The sequence below is a fragment of the Suncus etruscus genome, chromosome 8, assembly GCF_024139225.1.
Source record: "Suncus etruscus isolate mSunEtr1 chromosome 8, mSunEtr1.pri.cur, whole genome shotgun sequence".
Lineage (NCBI taxonomy): Eukaryota > Metazoa > Chordata > Mammalia > Eulipotyphla > Soricidae > Suncus > Suncus etruscus.
Genome location: NC_064855.1, coordinates 78,703,360 through 78,714,283, shown reverse-complemented (window position 1 = coordinate 78,714,283; position 10,924 = coordinate 78,703,360).

Here is a 10,924-nt window from a genome sequence, read left to right as displayed (position 1 = left end):
TAGCTTCAATGTGGTATCTATCTAACAAATGATCCATCTAAAATTTTCTATTGACCTATATGGGTTTTGTCTGATTTTAGATCTCAGTCACAATATTGTGAAGATGCTCACACAACACAAATAAATCATTGTGGATATTCAACATTTTGACTTTATTTAGGTCTCCAATCTTTAATTACCATCAACTGTTAGACACAAAATGTAAAGGAGTCTTTCGATGATACATTCCAAGCCCTTGAGTCTTCTAACTGGGGTCTCTGATATTAAAGAAAAGAGAATAATTGAGACTATATGCCCTGTTAGAGTTCCAACCCAAAGAAACCATGATATAGATAAAATGGTTGTTACTGTTAATTTTTTAGGCTCTGGGATAATTCATTAGCAGCCAAACCAGTATCTGGAATAAAAGAAAGTTACATGTACAGTTTTCTACCACATGTCAGGCACTGTGCTAGTCCTAGCACTTATTTTTAATTTTTTAATTTTTAATTTTAATAATTTTAATTATTTTTAATTTTTGCTATTGTCCAATATTTATCTTTATTTTTTAATTTTTTTAATTTTTAATTTTAATTATTTTTAATTTTTGCTATTGTCCAATATTTATCTTTATGCTAAATTAGTAAACCTATTTATAATTTATTTCATGCCATTTTGTTTTTCCTAATAACTCCAAATATAATGTTCTCTCTTGGGAAATATAATTCTTAAAGTTGCTTCATTTTCATTTCTTCCCTGAAAATGTCTCATGCTAGTTAATACAAAGGAAAACCTAACATGAGGTAATTAAAGCCAATTTCATGATTGATGCTCAAAGATAAATATTTTGATATTGGCAATTATGGAGGAAAAAAGTTCTAAAATGATTTAAATTGAATTCTAATCCACCTTCAGTCTCTAAGGCATAATTTAGTAAGATTATCTACAGATTCTTACGTGCCCTTTAAAAAGAGAAGATACTTTTATGAAATATTTATTCTGCTTATTTTAATAATAACTAATATGCATGTTATTTATGATTTCCTGAAGGTTTCATGAAGAGTTATGGGAGGGACTAAGATAACTCACATAGCTGGTGCCCATGATTGGCATGGGTAGGACCTGGGTTCATTATACAGCTCACATGCATTAATGAGTGAAAACTTAGTGGTCCCTGAGCTACATTAAAGACTGAGTATTTTAGCAGTTGCCACTGACAGGCTTCTGGATACTGTTTAGGAACACCTCTAGAAAGGAAGTATGAAGAGAAAAGTGATCAAGTGAATTTGCTTTTTGTTTGTTTGTTTGTTTGGGGGTCACACCTGACAGTGCTCAGGGGTTACTCCTGGCTCTACACTCAGAAATCGCTCCTGGCAGGTTCAGGGGACCATATGGGATGCAGGGAAAGGTCGAACCATAGACCTTTAGCATGCAAAGCAAATGCTTACCTCCATGATATCTCTCCGGCCCCAAATTTGCTCATTTTTTAAGAGTCTCATGATTTACCGACTGTGCTAGCCGGGCAGCTGTATTTGTTCTTTTTTATTTTATTTTATTTTATTTTATTTTATTTTATTTTATTTTATTTTATTTTATTTTTTTGTGGCCTAAGAGAAATATTTTCTCTGGTGTGTTTTATTTTATTTTTTAAATATATTTTTATTTAAGTGACATGATCATAGTTGGGTTACAGTCATAACCAGAACACCCCCCTTCACCAGTGTAACATTACCCCTCCCCCTTCCCATCCCCTGCCTGTATTCAAGACAGGCAATCTACTACAGTTATTTGTTTTTAAGTTCAGTAAGTTATATTTTTTCCTTAAAGGATAAGAGTAAAAAATATATAGTAAAGATGTGATAGTGGCAATCGCCGTTGTTTGCATAGGTCCAGAAAAATGGGAAAATGGAAAAAAATCTTTGACCTGATTACAAAAAGGCCTCACCCCAGAAGTTTATTGGCATAAGACTGACTCTGGGTTCCATACATACCAGTCCATCCAATTTGAGTCATACTCAAAGTCCCAGTGAAACTTTTTCACACTTTAGCTATTGTTGGTATCAGATTCTTATATTTAAAGACTCTGGATTCTGTGCATTTCTTTCATCGATGTCAGGCTGATGTGGAGCATCCTCTAGTTTCAGCATACCATTAAATGCGGAACGATCTGCCCTGCATGCAGACTGTTGCTGAGTTGTCTGGGTGTTGGGAGCACTCTTTGAAGTAAGTCAATGCCAAAGCAGTTGTAGGTCTTCCCTGCTAGAGGCTTGGATCCTGGTAATGTTATAGAAAATTGTGGTTGTTTCCATAGATTGCATCCATTGTTCAGGTGTGTGTGGGCGATGCCCGTTCTTCTGAGGCCTAAGCCAAATCATTATGCCAATGTTCAGGGTAAAAGGCCTAATTACATTACAAATTTGAGTTCCCATCTCTATTAGATAAGAATTTGTTTGCATATGTATTATTTTTTCATTTTAATGTGCCTATGCAAAAGAGAAGCTATGCCACAAGATATTGTTGGTGCATCTGGGGGCCGACGAATAAAGTCCAACATTCCCTGTAACTTGGTTCAAACATGAAATCTATACCGAGATACTCTTCTACCAGTATTGCTTATAAAACAGATCTCAAAGGGGGTTAATCAAACAATCAAATAACAAATCCAGTGGGCAAAATCGTCATTATATGAGGATGTTTGAAAAAAGTTATAGATGTTAAGAGAATACATCTGAGATATACAAAGGAGATACACATCTGTTTTATATCAGACATGTTAGATATAGCAAAATATTCTCTGATTATTAAATGTAAATGCAACTGTGAATTAAAGTTAGTGTTTGAGGAAGGTACATGCCTGTTTATCTCAGTCTCTGTAATCCAAAAATAAAACTAACAAATATAGTAACATAGTAAAGTTACAAATGTCTATTCACATAGATGACTTATTTTTATACTCACTGTGATTGGTGCTAATTTATATAAAACATAAATACTGTCAGTTATTATAAATATTTTAAATATTATAAATATTTTTATATTATTGTCATTGAAAAAGTTGGGGGCAGAGATTCTACATTGAGCTGTAAGCAGCAATTCAAACTTGTTTTGTCTTTTTGTCTTATCGGTCATCAACAAATGGAACAGATGCTGTGTTTTGTTGACAGATAATATTCAGTGGTATATTGAATCTTGAGCTAGAAATGCTGGTGAATATTAAAGTCATAAATAATTCAATCCTTTGTAGCATCAGTGTATGACCTCAAAATAACCCTGTTCAATCTGAAGCCACTGGTAATGGCCCCAAGTTCGGCAAGGCCATATCAGACCCTGCCATATATAGTAACATACTGTAATATAGAGTTTCAACAAAGAAAATGCAGTTTGCATAATAATAAGGCATTATCTGTAAAGCACATGGAGTTGTTGACCTGAAACAAAAAATCCACAGAAAGAATGTGTTAGGAAGGACACTGCAAAGTAATTAAAATAACTAGAGAAATAGACCTAGCTTAAAACTTAGCAAATCATGAGTCCTGTCTTAGTCATTTAACCTCTAACTTATGCTCCCTGATCCTTGCAGGCTGTTTTAATATTCAGTTATTCAATAAAGTAAATCCTAAGTCTTTCACACATTTAATGTCAAGTCTTCTGCCACAAGTAGCTTTACCCCAATACCAAAGTTTGAGTGATTTCCATAATGTGCTAATGTCTTTTCCTCTCTTGTGCTCTTGACTGTGCTCTCAACCTTGAATACCCCCCCTTTTCTGTTCTGCCTCAAGTTTCACACCTGTGAACACCCTCCTGCTTCCACCTGTGTGCTCCTGTGAACTTATTTTACACATTTTCTAAATCCATTTTCTTCAGTCTTCACTGTACCATGCTGATATCATTTATGTATTTACCCGTCCATTTCTCACTTCAAGCTGTGAAGTACTTAAAGGCAAGAGCCATTATTTCATTCTTTTACTACTCAGCATGATCAAAGAGCTTGGTGGTCAACAGTGTGGACTCAGAAGTTGAATACTCAGGTTTGACTCTAGGCTCTACCTTTCATTAGCAGTGTGATACAGGAAGAGGTACTTAACTTCTGGCCTTAATTATCTCCTAATGGACTGTCCTAACAGAATTGTTTGGATGGTCTAAGAGATAAATTATATGTACAATGCCTATTACACAGTATGTACTCAATCAATATTAGTTACTGAATGGATTAAATGTTTGCTCTTACGTGACTTCAAATATTTTGGTTAGATAAAACTGACAAACTAAAATTAGTCGAGACATGTCATTTGTCCTAAATTAAAAGAACTTCATACACTTCTGAATGTTTTTAATATATCCGCAATGCATCATAAGCAATGATGAAAACAATAGGCAGAGATACTTGAATTGAATCATTTGTCCCAGGACATCACCACAACCACAAAATGATCACCATTATTATAATACTAATCAATTTATACCAAATTTATTACATGTATTCATGTTATTAATGTTAATTAAATAATATGTTAAATGTTAAATATATTACTTTAATTATAATCAAATTATTACATGTATTCATGTTATTAATGTTAATTAAATAATATGTTAAATGTTAAATATATTACTTTAATTATAATCAATTTAGCTTGATAAATATATTACTTTAATTATAATCAAATAATAAATTTATCAAGCTAAATTATATAAACATAATTAAATTTATTAATTAGAATGAGTTGTTAAAAGAACTCTTCACCCTTCCTTATTTTGTTATTTGTGGTGCTAATAGTACCTCACAATTGGCAGTACTTTTAACAGAATGTTGCCTTCGTTAGTTGTAATGCTCATACATGCACTGACAAACACACCATTGTAGATTGTATAAAATTACAGACATTGTAGTAGCTCAGGGGATTTGAATGGCAATGCTTCCAAAATTGCATTTAGTGAGTGAGACTATGCCAGGAACTGATTTAGGTTTCTAACTTATTTAAATAGACGTGCTAATGCTATTAAAAATCAAAATCAAAATATTTTTCTTTTCTATAGATGAAAAAATTGAAAAATATTCAAATTAGCTAGGAAGTTTAAAACCTAATGATAAAAAATATAGCAACCATGGGAAGATAAATTTCTATTGTATTTTCTTATAGCACTGACTGTTTTGCTTTGCTCTAATATTAAATAATGTGAAAGTAATATTCCAAAATACACATCTATAGGCCCATGTGAAACAATCATACAAAAAGACCACAATTAAGGTGTGATCTCATCAATGTGTCTAAGCATTCCAATGAACTCAGTGTGAAAATTGATTATGATTCTATCACAGAGCCAGGAGCTTAAATATTTTGCATATTTTCAATATCAGACTCACCTTGAGGATAACTTTAGTCTGGATAATTGAAACAATGTGAGTTAACCTTTTTTATGGCTCTGGACAATAATAATAATGTGCACAAAATATGACCTTGAATACTAGACAGTGGACTAATGAAGTGAAAATGTCTGTATAAGGCAGAGAAATCAAAGACCTTCATCAGGGGACTGGAGAAGTTTTCTAACTAGAACAACAGTGAATTCTGTCTCTTCCATCCATGTCAAGCTCTTTGTCATGTGAGAACTGCAAAGCTTTTCTCCTATCTACATGAAAATGTGAGTAGCACTAAGGACGGATCCTACTACTTAAAAACAGCATGAGGGAGATCAAAAGTAAGAACTGAGCAGAATAATAATACTGTTCAACATTTCCCTCCGTTATAGCTATTTCTTTTACTTATACTCTTCAGAAATGTCAAGCAAATAGCCAGTACGGTGTTACCTCAAAGTGCACACTCTATCTACAAATAGTGGGGGTAGGGAATTGATCCTTATATATAAACTAAAGGTAAAGTTTTAAAATTCAATACTCTCAGAAAAGCCTAAGCAAATTCACTTATTCTCAAACTTAGATATTTAGAAGATGATAAAATAGAAAGGTTTTTTTTTGGGGGGGTTTGTGTTTTGTTTTGTTTTGTTTTGATTTTTGGACCACACCCGGCAGTGCTCAGGGGTTACTCCTGGCTGCTCAAAAATAGCTCCTGGCAGGCACGGGGGATCATATAAAACACTGGGATTTGAACCAACCACCTTAGGTTATGAATTAGCTGATTGCAAGGCAAACGCCGCTGTGCTATCTCTTCGGGCCCCAAATAGAAAGTTTTAATTCTGGATTTAACCAAGTAAAATGATATTCTATAATAGTAGTAAGTAAATCAAGTACATTATATAAAAATGTCAAATTAGTAATGCTTAAATTTATATTTTGTTTGAGTTATCAGACTTCTTTTTAATGATTAACTATGTTTCTTATTACGTTAGCCTTTAACCTTCATTTTATTAGAGAAAACTTTTTTATATAAATATGAAATGAAATAATTTTCTTTTGGTAATTTCAATGTTGAACAAATTTAAAGAAGCATTCAGGAATTCTGAGGGCATCAATTCAAAACATAATCAACTGTCAAAATTTTTTACCACTAGCCTAATATTCTTATGTTCTGTTAATTAATGTAAAAACTAGAAGCTTGTAACAGAAACTCCAGGGCCAAATAGTGCAGAAGATGAAGTGTTTCCCTTGTATACAACATACCAACCTCAATTTGAATCCCACATATAGTTCCCCCAAGCAAAACCATGAGTCACTTCTGAGCACAAATACATGTAGCTTAAGCCCTTCCAGAACAAACAAATTGACACTTTTCCTTCCAATATTTATAGGAATGTGACTAATTTAGTAGAGCAATACCTTTTTAAGGAAATATATTTCAATTAGAAGTCATCAAAAATTCATAGGAAGAAAACAATCTTTGAAGTTATTCTCAGCAAAACTCCACCAAAGGAATACCTTTCTCTATTCTCATTTTATTCTTACTTTATCCCCCCATTCCATTTTTCCCTTGAAATCCATTAAGACTTTTTTTTTTTATTTGGAATGAAGGTGGAAGTTCCCCATTGAGCAATGCTCAGAGTTCTTTCAGGCTCTGCACTCAGGAATTACTTCTAGCAGTGCTCAGTGGCAGGGGTAGGGATGATCAAATCAAGGTTGCCTGCTTGCAAGGCAAATGCTCTTACAAGTGTTCTATCCATCTTGAACAAAAACTCTTGTTAAGGTCATCATGAACCTCCACTTTGCTGACTCATTCTTACTCTCAATTCTTTGACCTATTGGCACTTAATATTAAGCTCATTGATGTATTAACTTTGATAGAGAATGCAGTTGAGTAACCCTTCTTTCATTATACATATTCTTTAATCAGTTTACAAAATACAATAATTTTCCCCATTAAAAAGAATAAAAACTATAAAAAAAATTGACCCATCTGAGAGAGTAAAAATACTTATCAATGCTCAAAGTGCCACTCTTTGCTAATGCCCTATGAAACATGATGGTCGAGATCTCAATGAACTGAAGGTTTGCAATATTGTAAAAACAAAATTCTGTGCACCACGTGTAGGAAAATGCAAACAGAGCCGTAGGTAGGAGATGAGATTAGCACTTCAAAGTCTAATGTTCAGACTACCTAACACCTCTTGTTATAAATTGTCTTCTTGAAAAGAGGATAATTATTCTAATTGAAAACATTCAGTGGACTTGCAGCTTAGTGGCTAAAAGCTGCTTAGATATTGCCTCTTCACTTACAGACCATATGTTCGCTGTGCTACGAGACAAAGGACAAGATAAAGTCCTTGACATTGAAGTCTGTCGAATAAAGAAACTGAAGGTATTAGCTAAAAAGTACAAATTCCCTGCCTAAATTCTAAGTTGAGAGACTCTAATTTAATGAGATAAACAGATTTGGTGATTAACTCATGGAACTGTAGACTACATTTTTAAGCTGCATTGCTAGAGAAAACCTCCAATTTAGTAAACAAAAGTTGGTGATTGCTCAATCCCTAACCTACATAATTTCTAGATGGGCTTTCCCTGATATTTTGGCAAATGATAAAAATGCTGCTGGATGGGGGAACTTTAATTCATAGCATTTACTCATCAAGAATTGCATTCATTTCCCAACCAAAATATAATGTTTATTTTTCCTTAGCTGCAGGACTAGATCTGTTGGATTAACTGGACTCCCCTCTAATCAAAAATGGCTTCTTTACACATATTTATCCCACCTGGGAGAGAAGAAATTCTCTCGACAACCAGTTCTCCACCCATATGGGTGGCCCTATTCTCCCCAATAAAGACTGCAGCTCTGGTAGATCTCACTCTCTCCTGGCTATCCACTCAGAGATAGCTCCTGGCAGGCATGAGGGACCATACGGGACGCCAGGATTCGAACCAACCGTCTTAGTTCCTGGGTCGGCTGCTTGCAAGGCAAACACCGCTGTGCTATCTCCGGCCCCACTAATTTTCTCTTAAAAACCATTCTCTTTTTAAAAGAAAACAGTCTGTGGGGGATATTGGTTGCAGAAAGGGAACGGGAAAGGGGGGAGGACAAATTTGGTGTCCCCTAATTCAATGTCAATATGTACCAAAATACTAATGTGAAAGATATGTAAGCCACTGTGATCAAAATAAAAATTAAAAAAAAAAGAAAAAAGAAAACAGTCTGTTACTTGGGTTTCTTTTTGGGTTCCCTTTTCTCTTCCACTCTTATCTATGTATTGAAGTACAATTAATTTTTTTGTTGTAGAGAAAAATATGAGTGATACCTGGTTAATTTAACTACTGCCTACAGAATAATTTTATCTAAGGAGGGAAATAATTTCTAGCAATAATGAAATGTGGGAGTTTTGTAGAGTTCTAGAAAGAGATATTTTCTCATTTCCTTATATATGAATCATAAAAGATAAAAACTTGGAGATTCATTAGGGACCACAAGATCATGCCCACACTTCAACAACATGTCCTAAAATATGTAAACTGATATATTTGAGCCTGTGGGTAAACCCAAAACTGAATGAATTTGGTTATGTGAGCCAAACGTAACCAGTTTGGATAGGATTTTCTACCTCTTACAATCATTTCAAGTATGTCTCTCAAGCTATTTCAAATTGACGAGAATTTAAACTATATTGTAGAAGTTTTATCTTTTACTACTTAGGCTTTCTCAGACTGCCTTAGACATAATCGTCTTCTTTATTAAAGGAAATGGTACCATTTTTTAAAAAGTCATATTTAGAAAAGTTAGAATACAAATAACTTTATCCCCTAATTTCTATCTTTTAAAAATTTCAGAAAATTTATGCAAAAGGCATATTTTATATTTACCACGTTGAATTGAAAATTTGAAGTTTCACAGAAGTATTTTTTCAATGATTTCCCCAAACCTTGTCAGCTGTAATCAGAAATTCTGCTGCCATCAAGATATTGCTTTCACTGTATTCCAATCAATTTTTTTGACCCTCAGACCTTTCAGATTTCTTGTTTCTTCAAAACCCAAGATGATAATAAGCCCAAATAATTCAATAAATTATCATACAGGAAAAGAACATGTTCTAGTAAAATATCTTTTCTTGCCATGGCATATGGGAATATTTTGGAACAAGTTGATCTTCAAATCTAAAAGTTTCCTTCATATTTCAATTCTAAAAGAACCTTTGCTATGTTAACACAACACTCATAGTGATTTCTTTTTAACTTATAAGTTAAACTAAATATAAATGTTAGGGCATTGGATTCTAATCTCGCTAGGATAAAGCTTTATAAATTATAAGCTTTTTTATTTGGAGGCGGGGGGAGAGATAGCACAGCTGTAGGGTGTTTGCTTTGCAAGCAGCTAACCCAGAACGGATGATGGTTCAAATCCTGGCATTCCATATGGTCCACCGAGCCTGCTAGGAGCTATTTCTGAGCACAGAGCCAGGAGTAATTCCTGAGAGCTGCGGGTGTGAACCAAAAACAAACAAACAAAATAAAGTTATAAGCTTTTTTTGGTGGAGGGGTCACACCCGGCAGCGCTCAGGGGTTACTCCTGGCTCTCTGCTCAGAAATCGCTCCTGGCAGGCACAGGGGATTATATGGGATGCTGGGATTCGAATCACCGTCCTTCTGCATGCAAGGCAAATGCCATACCTTCATGCTATCTCTCCAGCCCCAAGCTTTTTTAAGACAAGTATCATTATATATAGGCAAGTTTCAATTCACACCAAATACACATGTTTTAAACATTTAGTGAAAAATTAAATATAAAACATTATATTTAGGGGCTGGCGAGGTGGCGCTAGAGGTAAAGTGTCTGCCTTGCAAGTGCTAGCCAAGGAAGGATCGCGATTCAATCCCCCGGCGTCCCATATGATCCCCCAAACCAGGGGCAATTTCTGAGCGCTTAGCCAGGAGTAACCCCTGAGAATCAAATGGATGTGGCCCAAAAAAACAAAAAATAAATAAAAATAATATATTTAATTTTAATGTACAATAATGTTTTATATTATATTTTATTTCTCAAATAATAGTTAATTGTGTAGTTTATTCTTTTATTTTTTATGAAGGCCTCTTTGCTTTTTTAAATATCATACCATTTAAGTTTATTATTTTTGATGGGAGCACACCTGGTAGTGCTCAGGGGTTACTCCTAGCTCTGCACTTAGAAATAACTTCTGGAAGTACTGAAGATGCTAGGGACCAAACCTGGCTTGGCCTCATGCAAGCAAAGGTCCCTACCTACTGTACTATCTCTCTGACACCCAATTTTCTATTCTTTTTTTTGGATTATTCTTTTTATTTATAATATATTTATTTAAGCATTTTGATTACAAATATGATTGTGATTAGGTTTCAGTCATGTAAAGAACACCCCCTTCACCAGTGCAACATTCCCACCACCAATGTCCCACATCTCCCTCCATCCAACCCCACCCCCACATGTACTCTAGACAGGCTTTCCAGGTCCCTCATTCATTCATATGGTTATGGTAGTGCTCAGTGTAGTAATTTCTATAACTGCACTCACGACTCTTTGTGGTGAGCTTC